The sequence below is a fragment of the Patella vulgata genome, chromosome 1, assembly GCF_932274485.2.
Source record: "Patella vulgata chromosome 1, xgPatVulg1.2, whole genome shotgun sequence".
NCBI classification, from domain to species: Eukaryota; Metazoa; Mollusca; class Gastropoda; family Patellidae; genus Patella; species Patella vulgata.
The window spans coordinates 77,299,721-77,317,095 of record NC_065879.2 but is presented as its reverse complement, the minus strand read 5'-3'; the positions used below and the strand labels follow the sequence as shown (position 1 = coordinate 77,317,095).

Genomic DNA, 17,375 nt, shown 5'->3' with positions numbered 1-17,375 from the left:
ACATTATGTTGAACTAGCCTATCAAACCATGACTGGTCCATCAGACAAGTTTCTTAGGTTTTTCTTCTAGCCTACACGTTCCTAGTTTATGCTGGACTAGTCTCTCAACCATGACTGGCACGTCAGACAAGTTTCTTAGGAAAGAATTATAATATGTCTGCGATATCACAATAGATGGAAGTGGACGTAAATACCACAAGAAGAAGAAGAATGGGGGATGCCTTGTTCCAAGGATTTAATAATACATTTTGGGCTTTACAAAGTTCAAATATATATTAGAAAAGACTAGCGCAACAGGCATGCCGGAACGATTCGCCATAAAGTGGTCTTTTATTACATATATGTATATGTAAAGAGATTCCAACTGTTGAATACTATAATATGAACTGTGTTTAATCCTTTTCCATGTCCCGTCTTTTTAAAGTGGCCCAGTCGATGTAGAAAAGTAGGACGTTAAACCCCATTTATTCATCTCTATGACTGCGTATTTACACTTATTCTCCAGTACTATTTTTACAATACACTTGTTACCGTAAATGGGAATTTCTTCATATGTACACTATACTTATGTGCATTATTTTTATTCACATAATTATATACACTGTTAAAGTTCAATTATTGCATTATCCTTATTTACATTATATTATCATTGCTTACATTTTATTATCCTTATTCGTTTATTGGCACATATCCGGTTTGCCTGAACACTATCAGACTGAAAAACACGGCAACTATAAGATTTAAAACACTTGCTAACACTTCAAATGCAAATGACCAATATATTTTTGCTCGTGTTGTGTCCGCTTGATACCCATATATAGTCACACCGCTCAGACCTATTACACCTGAAACATCAAAATTTATATAGATTTAAAAGTTAAAGATGAATTACGTAAGAGCTAAATCTGCATATTGTAGGTCTTTATGTTGGATTCCAACGTTATATAAACTATTATTTAGACATTTATATACATGACAAGCATATAATCAACTATCTAGATCGTCGGATGGCCGAGATTCAAATGGATTACAACACCCGTGAGATTTTAAAAAATTTCACGATAAAATGGATAATCGAGACTTAGAATCGAATGTCAAGTAACGTTGTTACGAGTATGAACAATCTGCGCTAGATCTTGTTAACCTTCCAAACGTTCATAACTTGCCATTTTTCATTTTCTGTTTTTAACTATTATAGCAGGAACGGCCAGCTCTTTATCTAAATCTTACATAATGCATCGTTAATGAAAGAAGCAACATTGTTATTAATTTATGAAAGCCAACCACCTCTAACATGCTACCTTATGAATACTCTAATTCTTAAATTGGTAGGATACCAAAATAAGAGGCGTTTTTACGAGCAACCGATTATTGCTAATCGATTTGCAATTCCTTTTCAAACACATTTACGGCAAAAATAAGCCTAATCGATTTCACCTAATTGTCGTATTTACCACGACGATTTGTCAAATCGATTATGCAAATCTTCCAATTTGCTCTCCTGACGGTTCGATTGCCAAGATGGAGTCACCAACAATTAAGGGACACGAAGAGCCCGACGATAATTCATTTTCTTTTGAATTTCACGTTAAAATATGAATATCATGGACATTCCTAATACCAATACGGTGCATTTGGGGACAATCAGCTGGTACGACCCTCGTTTTTATTTTTTGGGAGGTGTCTTCAAGAACTGAATAAGGAAAAATGAATTTTTTAACATTTTTCTTCAATTCTTCAGCCATCTTGCGAGGCAAATCGTCGCGTTTACAAGAACCGATTCGAATACCAACCCGAGACCCACGTCATGTACAAATCGAGATAGATAATCGAAATCGATTTGTTTTTTCGTAAAAACGCCTAAGGTTTATTTAAACATACATTATGCAAGAGCTAAATCTGATTATTGCGTGTCTTTATTTAGGCTTCAGATGTCATAGAAATTATAAATTAGATCTTTATTTACACAACCAGCACAAAATCAACTCTGTAGACCCGCGGATGGCTTGGATTCGGCTTGGATTTAAACAAGATTTCATTGATTGATTACATTTTTAAATGGCGTCGTAAGCGGAGATTAACCGTTACGTTGACGTCATACTCCTGAAATTTTAGATCGCGGCTAAATGATAGAGTGTACGAAGCGAGGCCGCTGTTGAGCGAGGCGGCATGTCAGTCAATTTGATTGAAAGTTCGATATATACGGCCTTGATATTATGTTTCGTTGTGGTTAAAATGAGAGTTTGGATGTCGGTATTATATACGCTCTTTTGTCACTTGCGTTTACAGAAAAATTATGGAAATTGATAAACATCGCAGCTACACTGTAAAACTTTTTCCGTAAAATTTACGGACAAATGGCTGGCAGCTAGGTTGCCAACCAATGTACGTAAAAATTACGACACACCGTAAATATATTTTTACGAACATGTAAAAATTACGTCCAAAGATTGGCAACCTAGCTGCCAGCCATTTGTTCGTAAATTTTACGGAAAATGTTTTACAGCTGTAAAAAAACTTATGGTATGATAAGCATCAAAAAGACATTTACTTAAGATTTAAAACAATATAAGATACAATTAATTCCTCAAAAATGCTTTTACATGATAGTTTAAGATATAATAAAAGACCTGAAAATACTGGAAATTGGAGATTACTGTCAGTAAGTAAAGCTAACAACTGCCTTAAAAAAAAAAAACCTGTCAACCACAAATTCATATTTTTAACACATTGGATCAAGAGCAGATTTGATATTACAATATGGAGAATGTTTAGAGATATAACATATTCTTTGGCTGTCAAGCAGTTTGGTGGTATATTTCAACAAAAACAAAGCTCCTTTCATAATTCTTCATTAATAATAATGAACATTTGTACATGGAATAGTGACGACTTTAAAAAAAAAAAGAGAATTTGTTGCCCTATTAACAAGGGAAATAACTCTCCAAAATATTTATCAAGTTCTCACAAGACAAGCAAACAAGAATTCCCAGCAATTAAAAAATGTATGTGAAAATTTCCATGGATGTATCAAATAATGGGTAGCAACAAAATATAAATTTAACAATAATGAAATTATCCATTCAAATTCTTGTACATGTAACATTTACATTATAATATTCAAATGAATTTTTTTTATAGTAGAACTAGGGTGGCCCACGCACCTACAGAAATACAGTCCACCGCTGATAGTTCGAGACTACCACTGAAGCGTGCACATTCGCCGTGTCGAGGCCAACTTTCTGACAGTATGATACTATAAATAGCCATGGCACGTGCAATTCTCTACAAATCTATCAACTATTACAGCCGTAAAAAAATTATTGTTGACGATTTTGAATAGCAGTGAAATTAAGCTTCTTGGTTATTACAGCAGATTTAGAAATTACGTTCGTTTCATTTTTTAAATCGCTTTATCATTAACTGTACCGTTAAGAGCGGTATCTTTTGGTTTAGTACAAATAATATCTCAGAAACACTCGGGTTAGACAGGAACATGATACTAGCAGTAGTTTCATTTTACTTTTACAAGCTTCTTAAAACAATTGTTGAGCTAGCTAACGTGCTCATTTCTAAATTCAATTTCTTGTTCTAGCTTTCTGTTATGTTTCGTAAGAAAGTAGTCTTGATTATCCCGACCTGTCAATCAGCCCTAGAATGGTCGATAGACTGGTTAAGCGAGACTAATTTCAAAACAAGGGCACGTAACCTATCTTTTACTCAAAAGTGTCTGGATGTTATGGACGACACATGGAACCAGTTTTCAGTCTATTATTTATAGATGATTAATGGTCATAGCTTATTAAGTACAACATGATCGTTTATTTAGTGACTATAATTGTGTGAAACTGATTTGAGGCTTGGCATATATATAAATATTGTGGCGAAATTGTCGAGATATATGGAGATATTTATATATGGTGGGTCACCCTAGTAGAACAACAACATTCTGAATCTATTCTACAAATATATAATCAGTGTGTTACAATAGAATTATCCTCAAATCTTTTTCTAAAATCTTAACCAAGGTGTTGTAATATTTACCTCAAATCTATTATTTAAAACATCAACAACATGAAAGTAAATTATAACAGTAAAACATGATCTAATGAAATAATGAAATCATTCAAATTTTTGGAATTAATGAATTTGCATTCTAAATGTTTAAATGAACAATTTAAAATCTAACAATTATTGAACCCCAAAAGTATCATGACTTTAAAACAAGAACAGCATCAATGCAGAATTCCTATTATTCCACCTTAAATGTACAGCTTGTTTCAATGATTTGCTTAATCTCTGTTTGAAAATGTATATCATTAAATTTTGCACAATAACTCTGCCTAAGCATGTACATTCCTTAGTGAGAATGGCATAAATTGATTCAGTCTCGTAGATAAAAATTTAGATGGAACTCGACTACTGAAAAAGTTAATGAACCAGTCCCAAAATGAAATGTGTAGATGAGAGTTATACATTTTTAATGTTTATGCAACACGGCCGCATATTTAGAGACAAAATGAACTGAGGATAATTTTACAAATGTACCAAATTGTTGATGGACAAATTAAATGACCAAAAGATTTTTCCATTAAAGTAAACGGACATCTTATCAAAAGTACAATAAGAAGATCAAGTTTAATTAAGAAGATTCATTAAAAAGATTTCTTGCAGTGCGTTTAAAGTCTCATTTACAAAGTATCACTCATAAAAGGGTTGTGGCTCGGTCCCTTATCACCTATTTTATACACACTATGTGCTGGTGTATAAAAACTAACCATAAACTCAATAGGCCTATCCCTAAAGTTTGCATGCATGAACATTATTGCATCATAGGTTGCAACGATACATATCACAGTATTTCTTCTTGGACGTGTTTCCAGCTCTCTAGCCACTGCTTTTCCATCTGACGTTTTTGATTCAAAATGTTCCTATATCCGTGATTTGTGGTTCGCCGGAGGGCTATGTACTTTCAGCGGGACACATGTTTCATTGCCGAAAGCCATCTTTTCTCCTTCTTGTCACATGAACTACAGGGGAGTATTCTGCATCGGATGAAAATGGACAGTTAAAATATCTGTACCATGTTAACCAAACCGTGGTCTTAAAGCACTTTGAACCAAAATGTGGCATCTATACCGTCGTTTACCTTCTCACAGTACCGGTATATTGTTGCTATTGTTGTAACTGTACTTGATTCATTTAAAGTTTGACAGTTTAGTGATTAGTTATATCACTTTTTGGCATACTCGAGTCTTCCTCTTTTTCATGATTTCTGTGCGTTATCTGGGTTAATTTCAAAAATGCACCTGCAAAACAAATATTCTCAATCAGGTTGTTTCTTATGACATCCATTTCAAAAGAACACATTTTAATTAAGGAAAAGGGAGCTAAATGTGCCAGAAAATGAAGTTTCATGTCCACAAACAGGAGACTAAACATATCACACATACTATCAGTGTAGACTGGAATAACCAGACTGCCATTCAATTTGGACATATTTCGCCGAGCATAACTGATTACAAATTACACTAAAAACAGAAACGACTGAATGTAAATCAGTTTATAGACATTCATAATAGATTATTATCGTTGCGACCCATTGTGTTCATTTCTCGGGGCCAAAGAATACAGATTTAGCTCCTTTAAGTTAGGTTGAACTTTTCTGATCATGATTCATATTGGTAGTAGCTGTAACTAACGTAACACCCATTGCTTTCCGGGTTAAAACCCATGCTTTCTTCTATCGTTACCGCATCTTGGGTTTCTGATCAGATTTTTGGACTAACCAGTGGCGACTCTGCACTTATGACAGGTAAAACTAAAAGCAGACTAAAATGGGATTCACCTGTTGCTAATAAGACCTACCCCAAGGTTCAAGCTGGGAGAGAGAAATGGGATTTAACATCCACACACAACACGAACTAGGTCATTTTTGGACTAATAAACATAGAATTTTATTTCAATAATTCGCTTTAACCGTAGGTCTTTTATAAATAGTGGGAGGAAAACGAACGACCCAGAAAAAATGAACACGGTTAGTCAGGCAATCTTACTCCTTTCAACGCCACTTGACTCAAAGACATAGGCTTCATTTTGACCTAACTAAGGCCCATGTTAGACCATGGACCTTATATAAGCTCCATGGTTAGACCATTCGTCCAACCACCACCTCAAATTTCAAGGTCCAAGCAGAGGGCAGGAAGTGTTGGTTTTCATTAACAATGTGCTCAACTCCCAAAATTATTATCTTCAGTAAGTTCAATCTTATAATTTTTCTTTACCGGTAGGGCCAACCTAAACCGTTGAAAAAATTTTACTAACCCAGAGAAAGGCTGGGTAGCCCACTCTATAGATGACAGGAATGGCACTCAAGGATGCAATAAGCTGTGCCTAAAAAAATTAGTAAAAAAAAAAATTAAAGATCATTATCCAGACAATGCATTGACAATTCAATAAATTCTTAATAATGGTTTTCAGTGGTAGGCCTAGCCTACAGACCTGAGACTATGAACTTAATGAAGCCCAGAAATGTTAGCCCTTCATAGTTCATATATTTTTTTTCTAGGCTTATAGGCTATCAATGTTATTATTATGTCATCCGAGTAGCCTCAACTAGAACTGAAGCCTCAACTAGAACTGAAGCCTCCAAAAACAATGCGAAAAAATATTAGGCCTAGCACTAACACCAGAGTGTATTATTACTCTGTGCTAACACTAACACTGTGACAGTGTATGTGAGTATCATGTATGTCCATTTGTCTAGAAGTAGAAGAGTCTATTCCTACTATTTCATATTAAATCAGTTACCGTACATTTTTACGAATGCTAAGAATCAATCTATGTCAAACAAAGATGTGTCCCTACTGTATACTTACCTCAAACTGCAATGTTTGGTATTGACTGTAGTGTTCAACTATTGTGCTCGATGTTGAGGGATTCCTCTTTGCCGCTAACTAACGGTCTTCGCAGTAATGGCGCCCAGGAAGATCGATGACGTCACTTTAATTTAAACACCCGTATGTCATATTTACGGACGAAATTCTGTATTTCTCAAATATTAACAGACTCGTGTCTGTTATCAGGATAACAGACCTGCGCTGTAGGCGTTTTACAGAAACAAGTCTGTAAAAATTACAGAAAAGGCTTACAGTGTAACATCACCCCAGTTGAATTGTAGCCCCATTGGATCATGTTTCCTATCTGTCTGCTTCGGGAGTTACGTATCGGGAGTTACGTAGGCCTACCAGTTACAGTACAAGAGTACACGCGGGCTAACAAAAAGTCGGCTATAATTATGCCTTATTGATTTGGTCCATTCCTTTCAAACTTTCGCTTCTTATCTATACATTAAAAGTCTTATTTTTAATTTGTAGTAAAAATAAATGCGATACGAATTGAATTGCAACCCCGTCTCAAACCGAATATGCTAACGGTACCACAGCCATTGAAAACGTTACTTGATAATCGAGATTATGTAGGTGGAGTTTTCGCCTGTCAATCAAACGATCGACCATTCTCGGAGACGGTGAAGAGAGGGTTGACTCCTATTTTTAGTCAAAAATTACAATGGTGATAACTTTGTTCAGAATAAAGTAATTTGACTGAAATTCTGAATATATTCTTCTTTCATCATCTATTTTTTAACTGTTATAGCAAGAATGGCAAACTCTCTATTAAAATCTTCCATAACGTGTCTTTAAATGTATAGTGATACTATGGAAGCCTGTTGTGGCCATTTTATAATCTCAAAGTTGCGGGGCGAGAAGATAAGGGTTTAGGACCGAGAAATTAAGATTGCAATCAGACCGCAACAGGTTTCCGTACTTTACAGTAAGCGACATCTTGAGAGATAAGCAATGGTCATTATTTAAGAAGAATAGAAGTACGAGTTAGAATTTCTAAATTAATATGCATATCATGAAATGAAATGGGGTTTATAAAACACCCCACTGTTCTGTCCCGACTTAGACATACTCCGTACAGTGTACCAAGAGTGAAATTTTGCAAGGGCAGCGGCACTATGACCTACTTTTATATCGAATTCCAACTGCAAAGGGATCTTTTACGTGCATGTCAATGTATACACGGGACCATACGAACGGCTAGAAAGCTGTCCTTGTCAGGCGCTCCGTCCTGCACCACTGACAAGGGAAAAACCACGTCGGAAAATCCCGATGACCTTTCACGGCCAATGCAGGGATCGATCACGCCACCCCAAGGCTAACGAGCCAGCTTCTTACCCACTTAGCCACCGTAAGCTGATTTATGATGACAAATTATTCTGGTTTAGTTAGACTCATTACCGTTGTAAAGGAGAATTCCCAGATAAAGAATTACCACAAAAACTCTTTACCTCGGTTTGTCGTTAACATCCGTTAACTAGACGTTGTTCTTTGAGGAAACCACACTCAAAAATTCAGCCCGGGATTATATGGTTAGTGGCTAACTTGTGGTTTTCAGGCTGATTTTAAGAAACGCTAGCTCAAAATATCTTATAGTCTTACAATTAGACCAGCGCTTTGATTTGGGGTATTTAAGGCAGTCTAACATATATACTAACCGGCCATCGTTAAGAAGACAACAGCTACTGTAGCGTGAAACCTCGATTCATTTCGATATTGGAAGGCAATCAAAGTTAATAGTGCTAAAACTTGAAATAAAATAGTTAGCCCTTCTAAACTTACTGCAACCTTAACCCAACCTGAAAAATACAAGGCATGTACTACTTTACATTTTGAACATGTTGACATTTTAATGTTTTTAGAACTATTTGTTTTACATTGTATGTATTTTGATTGTGAATAATGTCCTGGAGCAGCTTGTTAGCTATAGCACTCAGCGCTATACAAATTGATTATTATTATTAGGCCTATTATCATTAATGAGATTTATATATGTTGTTGGAAACACAAGACTACGGTAAAATAAAAGAGTTACCTTCCCTGTATCGCGAAACGTTGCCCGGGTTAGTGCTATATGATAAGGCCAGCTTAATTTTTCGTCATAGGTCACGAGGTGTAAACAAAGAGAGATAGAGAGAAATGGGGTTTAACGTCCACTCGACACAAACTAGGTCATTTCGGGACTAACATATGGTTTAATTTTATTTCAATAATTCGCTTGCGCGTAGGGGTCTTTAGCAGTGGGAGGAAACCCACGAGGTTGGACAGGCGACCTTACTTCTTGTCACGTACAACCGGGGATTCGAAACCACGCCAGTCGACTCAATGACAGACTTTATGATACAGCGCGCGCACGCTAACCATTCAGCCTGTCCAACCTCGTGGGTTTTCTCCGGGTCCTCCGGTTTCCTCCCACTGCTAAAGACCCCTATGCGCAAGCGAATTATTGAAATAAAATTAAACCATATGTTAGTCCCGAAATGACCTAGTTGTGTCGAGTGGACGTTAAACCCCATTTCTCTCTCTCTCTCTCTCTCTCTCTCTCTCTCTCCACCCCCCCCCCCCGAGGTGTAAACAAGGCTAGCGCTAATCCCAACCGTAACTCTAACCCTCTAGCCCCAATGCTTACCATAACCTACAATCTCGCCAACAACAACGTGCCCGAACCTTATTTACATTGAGTTGGCCATAATAAATTGATTTAGTTCGTTACTCCCTTGGTCTACAAGTAAAAACAAGTCAGCTTGTAGACCAATTAAACCCGCGAAATCAATCGTTCGTGATTCCTACCAAGCGTTACAGTAGTTATTTAATAAGCTGATAAGACTCGTTACCGTTGCTTTGAGAAAAAAGGGGAGTCTACTCACCTTCACTTGCAGCAAGATCGACGTTTGTACAAATATAAGAGTCGCCAGTCAAAGTACACTTCCTAAAGAGACCAAAGTATTTACCATTTTCTTCGTACTGCCAATATGGTGTGACAAACCCAACGACCTAACAAAATAAAACAAAGCTCTTTTCTATTCCTTGCATGAGTCAGGGAACCTTGAACCCATGGATCACATTTTACCCAATATTATTTTCTGATCATCTATCTGTGCAAGTCTCATTGAGTGGATAACATGCTCCAACAAATGGACCATTAAAGGCAAATATCACATGATTGTTCTACCTATTAATAAATACTGGGCTCCGTTTAGTTATTGCTGAAATGTCGATTCGGGAGCCACGATGTCTGAATGAGTAAGACGTTGGCTCGCTAACCTTATGGTTCCGTGTTCGTTCCCGTTGTTAGCCGACTGTTAAGGGCATCCCAAACTTAGGCTGCCTGGCTACAGCTAGCTCCGCCTGAGAACAAGCCCTAAGCTAATTACCCGACATTTTAATTCCTACATCGACGATTTTAGTCGAAAACACTGAGTATGCTTTTAGTAATGTTTAGAAGTATTTATTTCTCTTCTATTGTCATATTGAATGAAATTAAATATGTTTATTTAGCCGCTGTGTGTATGAAAGATGTCAAACTAATCAAAGCCGATTGTCCCGTTTATCAGGTCACACAATGACCTAAAAAATAAGAGTAAAGTAATTCCTTCTCGTTTATAACCCTTCTCTTTCATTCCAGTAATGCGTTTGGTCGAACCAAAAACTGGGGGGGGGGGGGTTGGAGCGGAGCAAAGAAACAAGAAGTATAGTACAAGAAGAAAAACATTCAAGTCTAACAGAGAATATTTGGTGGCCTACAAAACAAAAGTTATTCCCCGTCAATCATTAACCATTGTAGAAAACCCCACCCGGTCTCGCCTGTGGATAAAAACAAGACGAGATTCATTATTCTGCGGCACTTTCCGGTAAAATTCGTCGTTAATGAAATCTACAACTTTATTATGATATATCATAGACCCTGTCAAAGGTGTCGAAAAATAAATTGACATTCCGATAGTTTTGAAAATGAAATAATTTCGTACAAACTTGTTTTTAAAAGTTTTATCTCCATTAAACATACATTATGTAAGAGCTAAAACTGCCTATTGCGGGTCTTTCTTTAGGCCTGAAATGTTATCTAAATTATTAATTACACATTAATTAACTTATACAGGCCATAATCAACTCTAGATGGCAGCGCTAGCCTGTGATCTTTAGTGGATTGTAAGCCGATTTACTGCATAACTTTCCTTCTCTATTAAACGATTAAATGGATAATCGAGACTATGCTGTTTATCGTAATAATAATAATAATGTACATTTATATAGCGCTTAATCCATCCATGAGCATGCTCTAAGCGCTGTAAGTTAATGGCTTCTGTGGATAATACATCGTGAACATATGCGTCTTAAGTCTAGATCGAAATTGAGCAACTGTTTCTGAAAACTTTATTTTGTCAGGTAAGTCATTCCATAGTCGTGGACCATACACACCATCGTACTGACTTTAGTAATGATGACCGAGGCTTATGGGAATTTCAGGCGCTTAGTTCTCGGTTCATAGTGGTTCAATTTGAATGAAATTTTCATCAAATTGCCTTTACATTATCTAGTTTTTAACTATTATAGTGAGAACTGCTAACTCGTAACCGAATCTCCCATAATGTATCTTTAATTAATTATACAACTTAGTAAAAATGCCTACCTGGAAGATTAGTGCGAGAAGATGCACAGACGTCACAGCAATATACCCTTTACTAGCCATGATGTATTATAATATTGCAACAATCCTGAAACGAAGTCCGTATATCAATAATACAACACATAAAGTATACTAACATGAACTGGAAATAACCATTTTTAAGCCCGAATGATTTATGGAGAACTTATAATGGGGAAATATTTAAAGGTTTATTATAAGGAAATAAGTTGCAATAGAACGTGTAAAATCATTGTGTTCTTCTAGTTTTATTTGCCATATCATTTCTGTTCAAAAACTGATTTAATTCCAAGTAAATTTTTCTTAAAAAGGTTAATTTAAAGAGACGTGATTTATTGCTACAACCCTTTATTCCTGTTCTGCTCAATTTCTATTGAATTTTAAGCTTTAAAGTGACAACATACTTATGCCAGTCGGTATAAATCGCCGGCAATTTACTCCACATTAACCAACCTTTAGTCATAGTATATAATTGCTATATATATACATTAATTCATAACTATTGTAACTGTATTTAAGCTCCGTTACGTAACCAACCTTTAATCATCGTATATAATTGCTATGTATATATACATTAATTCATAATTATTGTAACTGTATTTAAGCTCCGCTGCGTACAACGTTCTCAATAATATACCTCGATCACGTCATTTATCATGTATACGTCCTATTTCGCATTCCAACTAAATTTAAAAAGTGGGATTTTTAATTGCCTATTAGAGAAATGCGTTGTTTTTTGTTTCGGATACACTACGCTGAAAATGGCTATAACGTATAATGCCCTACACACTGCAAAGAATGAGTACTGATTGATACCAATAGGAAGAGAGCGAGCGAGAGAGAGAGAGAGAGAGGCGGGCGGGGGGGGGGGTGGTAACGTCCACACGACATAAACTAGGTCATTTCAGGACTAACACATGGTTCAATTTAATTTCAGTAATTCGCTTGCGCGTAGGGGTGTTTAGCAGAAATCCCACGAGGTTGGACAGGCGACCCTACTCCTTGTCACGTACAACCGGGAAATCGAAACCCCACCAGTTGACTCAATGACAGACCGTATGATACATCGCGCACGTGCTAACCATTCGGCCTTCAGCCCCCCCCCCCCCACACACACACACACACAGACACACAATAGGAAGAGGATGTTAATTTAGTATTTCTAGAGCAAACGACGCTTTTAGAAAGTATAGTTCACATATATTTATAGATGTGATACGCCATTTGGAATGTGGTGACAATTCATAATTGATTTATTTATAGTTTGCCTTCCTTATGAAATCGTCTTACAGTTGAACAATAAATGAAACATTCCCTCCCTATATTATTAATAGTGCGTTTCGTTTTAATTCCGTTTCGTTTTATTTTCTTACGTAATATTGAAAAATCCTGTTGTACATTTAATTTAGCAATACTTTGATATTAGTAAATCATAATTATTGTGCAGGAAAACCATTTTGTCTATTTTATATAATTTACGGTGACATGGTTAGTGATATGAGTATCGAGAGAAGTGGAGAGAGATATGTGTTTTTACATCTACAGAATATACAGAACACAATAAGGCCATATGGTTGGTTAATACATATTTCATTAATATACACACTCTCGGTGCTCTAGCTGTGAATTGATGATGATTTCAGAATTTGTCATCAATTTTTTCTAACAGCAAAACTAATTCCTAACCCTGAATAATGTTCGTTCCAGGGGAATAAAGGTCATGTCAGTGGGGAACACATTTCGATATCTAGCAGTGGAAGACATCTGGAGAACCAGGACAAGAATTACAAGGTTAGACAGGGGAGGCTACATACTAAACTGAGGCTGCCTGTGAAGAGTTAGCTCTGCATGAGAACAGTTACTAAGCTAGCTGGTCGAAATTTTAATTTAAGTCCTAAATCGACAATTTTAGTCAAAAACATTAAGTATACTTCGAGAATTTTAAGAAGTATGTATTCTGCTTTCATTAATCGAATTGAATAGGTTTGTGTATGCCAGATGTAAAACGGGGTAGAATCGCATAACTTATTCTCACTATAAGTTAGAGTCTATAGTCGCTTGCTTTACCCGGTGTCAAAAATAAAATGGACTCCAATATCGTGAATATATACAATTTAATTCGCACTTCTAGAATAAGTCCCGCTGACATAGCTGTAACTATTTATTTATTTTCATTCGCTAGACATATATGTTAACAAAATGTTTAATTACGTGACAGATGTTGTTGAATATTATTAAAATCGATATTACAAATTATTCATGTAGCATTAATATAATTTATAACGGAAACATTTATTGGACATTAAAGAATCGTCGATTTAAAGAAACAAACACGGGTAACAATTCTATAGAAAACAATTATTGTTTATTACTGATTGACGTTTTGAATAAGTTTCTTCATACTAAACTTAGGCCGCCTGTCTACAATTAGCTCCGCTCGAGAATAGACACTCAGCTAGTTGACCGACATTTCAAGTGGAAAACACTAAGTATATTTTGCGAATTTTGAGAAGTATATATTCTGCTTTCATTTAGTAAAATTGAAAAGGTTTAATTGGTATTTTGGGGTTTTTTTTTTGTTTGTTTGTTTTTTTTTGTATAGCAGATGTGAATAGGAGTAGGACCACATTACAAAACAGTAATGGCGGCTATTTAGGGAAGAGATCTATTCTCGAAGTATGAAGTAGATGGATCTCTGTGTGCAGAATGAAGCTTCTGTAGTGTTTATTAAAGAGGCATTATTCAAGAGCTAAACTTGCCTAATGCAGGTCTTTCTTTAGTCCTTAGGGGGGTTGGATGGCTGAATGGTTAGCACGTGCGCACGCTGTATCATAAAGTCTGTCATTGAGTCGACTGGTGTGGTTTCGAATCCCCGATTGTACGTGACAAGGAGTAGGGTCGCCTGTCCAACCTCGTGGGTTTTCTCCGGGTCCTCCGGTTTCCTCCCACTGCTAAAGACCCCTATGCGCAAGCGAATTATTGAAATAAAATTAAAACCATATATAGTCGAGAAATGACCTCGTTTGCGTCGAATGGACGTTAAACATGCTCGAGATTTTAACTAGTTTAGAACGGCAAAAGGCTCCATGATATAGTAAACAATTGACAATGCTCCATATACTGACAAATGACCATATTTTGTCCCCTTGCTACTTTCAAGGGAGATGGGTGTCCGAGTGGTCTAACATGCCATCTGTAGATTATAAAGTCTGTTACTGAGTCAAATTTGGTGTTTCTTCGATCCCTAGCTTGTACATGACCACGGGAAATCCCGTGGATTATCTCCGGCTTTTCTGCGCCCCCCCCCCCCCGCGCAAGCGAATTTTTGAAATAAACATGTACCATATCTTTATCTTGAAAAAATAGAAGGGGGGGGGGGCGAATGAATAATGCGTGCGTGGTAGACTATAAGGTCTGTCATTGAGTCAAGTGGTATGGTTTCGATTTTCCGCTTGTTCGTAGGGTCGCCTATCCAATCTCTTGGTTTTTTTTTCGGATGCCTCGGTTTCCCCCCGCTGCTTAAGACCTCAACACGGAAGCGAATTATTGAAATAAAATTGAACCATGTTAGTCCCAAAATGACTTAGTTTGTGTCGAGAGGTCGTTAAACCCCATTTCTCTCTCTCTCTTTCTAATCCTGAAATGACATGGTTTGTGTTGATTTGACGTTAAACCCCATTTCGCTCTTATAAGAAAACTAGGACGTTAAACCCCATTTCATTTCGCTCTTTTTGTTGCTATATACTGTCCATAATTCCCTGCGCTTTGGTTTGTAAATATCCCATAACGTAGACGAAAACATGCATTCATATTTTGCAACAATGGGATGTTGTTAATAAAGGGCTATATAACCTACCCTTCAGTCAGTAGTTATTGATACCGTTCTGTCTACTGTATTTCCACAAATGTCTAGCCACTCTAGAATATCTTGGGCTGACTGTGGCTGTATCGATGATGGCAATAAGCACCAGGAATGTAGCGGCTGTTTGGTAGAAGTATTATCATCGGTTTGCATCTAGATGACATTTAATCATGTTTTCTGCCATAGTACACGCATATTGGGAAAACACAGACTTCTATTTATATAAAGCCCACTACTCTGCCTTGCACGAGTAATAACGAATAACGGGTCTCGTGACAATAATGTACTTAAATATTTAGTGTTTTTTCCTGTATTACGACAACCAAGACGCGATTGTCCAGTTGATAAAGAGCACCAGCTAGAGAGAGAGAGAGAGAGAGACATGGAGGGGGGTACAGATAATAAGTTATTTCGAGATTAGCATAAAGATACAATAAAATATCTTCAATTCAAAGGGTGCAGCGTGATTTCCCGGCATTCTTCCCTCGTGTCAGTGCTGCAGGACGGATAGCCTGGCAAGGGGCAACGTATGTTTGGATGGGACACATTGAAGTGGACGTAAAAGAGCCCCTGACAGATGGAATGCGCACTAATAATAGGAAGTAGCGCCACGGTTCGGGCAAAATTTCCCTCATAGCAGACTGAATGACATTCCCGTCTCAATAGCTCAATCGGAGCAGAACAGTGAGACGTTAAACCCCATTCCATCTCTAGCCTTGGGAGGAGAACCCTGAGAAAGACCACAAACGGTAAGGGCCAGAGAGAGAGCATGCGTGATTGGAAGAATGAATAAAATGGGGTTTAACGTCCTACTTATCTTCACCAATCGGGCTAATTATAACGGACATACGCCATACAGTCTGCTATGAGGGACACTTTGTTCGGAAAGCAATTGAATTCCAACTGTTAATGGGCCTTTTACGTGTACACGAGGCATCGTTCCACCCGAACGATTATATACTCATTTCCTTGCCAGACTCCCTATTCTGCACCACTGACAAGTGGTGAAACCACACTAGACAATATGTAACACTATTTTAGTATAACAGAGATCAGTTTAGTAAATACAGCATTTACAGCAGAATATAACACATCTATACAATTACAACAACAATACATGTACTTAAACTAATATACAGGTACTAGACTACGACAGTAACACATATAACTATGTTAAATCCAACATTCTGCCAATTAAGGCAGCGGCTGAACTCGGGTGAGTCCACACACTCGCCCAAGCCTCTCTTCTCTTCCCCCCTCTTCTCTGCCTAACTGTCAGCCAACGCCTGATTATACAGTCCCAATTGCACTGCGTATTTCCTTTGAAGTCATTATCAGGTCATGGTATGATTACTGACCAGACATATTCCTTATATGTAGTTTGTAAATGACATATGGGATTAATTACATGTTTAATTAGAACGTGACTAAACAGAAGTATATAGAGTTGAAAAGTCGACACCATCTATTATTATTATCAAAACCAGCTCAGGTCAATAAGTTATGGTGGCTGATTGGTATCATGTCGTAATGTCGTCTTTCATAACGCGACAACCCGACAACCCGACATCACGACATTTCTACCCGACAACCGAACAACCCGACAATATCATTGATCATGAAAGTCGACAACCCGACAACCCGACATCACGACAACCTGACAACCCGACATCACGACAACCTGACAACCCGACATCACGACAACCTGACAACCCGACATCCCGACAACCCGACACCACGACATTTTTACCCGACATCACGACATTTTTACCCGACATCACGACATTTTTAGTGTCGTAATGTCGGGTAAAAATGTCGTGATGTCGGGTAGAAATGTCGTGATGTCGGGTAGAAATGTCGGGTTGTCGGGTTGTCGCGTTATGAAAGGCGACATCACGACATTACGACATGATACCAATCAGCCACCATAATAAGTTCACAGAATCTAAATAAAAGTTCATAT

General features: G+C 37.2%; 2 long non-coding RNA genes across 2 annotated transcripts; both read right to left on the bottom strand.

Moving 5' to 3' along the window:
- Positions 1–432: 432 nt before the first annotated feature.
- On the bottom strand, positions 433–15,683 carry LOC126811163 (uncharacterized). The gene is made up of 5 exons (XR_007675414.2): positions 15,407–15,683; positions 11,536–11,620; positions 9,773–9,899; positions 8,564–8,704; positions 433–845 (listed from the first exon to the last, which is right to left on the bottom strand). It is a non-coding gene; the product is annotated as an uncharacterized LOC126811163 (long non-coding RNA).
- Positions 4,483–8,501, bottom strand: LOC126817128 (uncharacterized). The gene is made up of 3 exons (XR_007678799.2): positions 6,879–8,501; positions 6,325–6,393; positions 4,483–5,309 (listed from the first exon to the last, which is right to left on the bottom strand). It is a non-coding gene; the product is annotated as an uncharacterized LOC126817128 (long non-coding RNA).
- Positions 15,684–17,375: the final 1,692 nt, after the last annotated feature.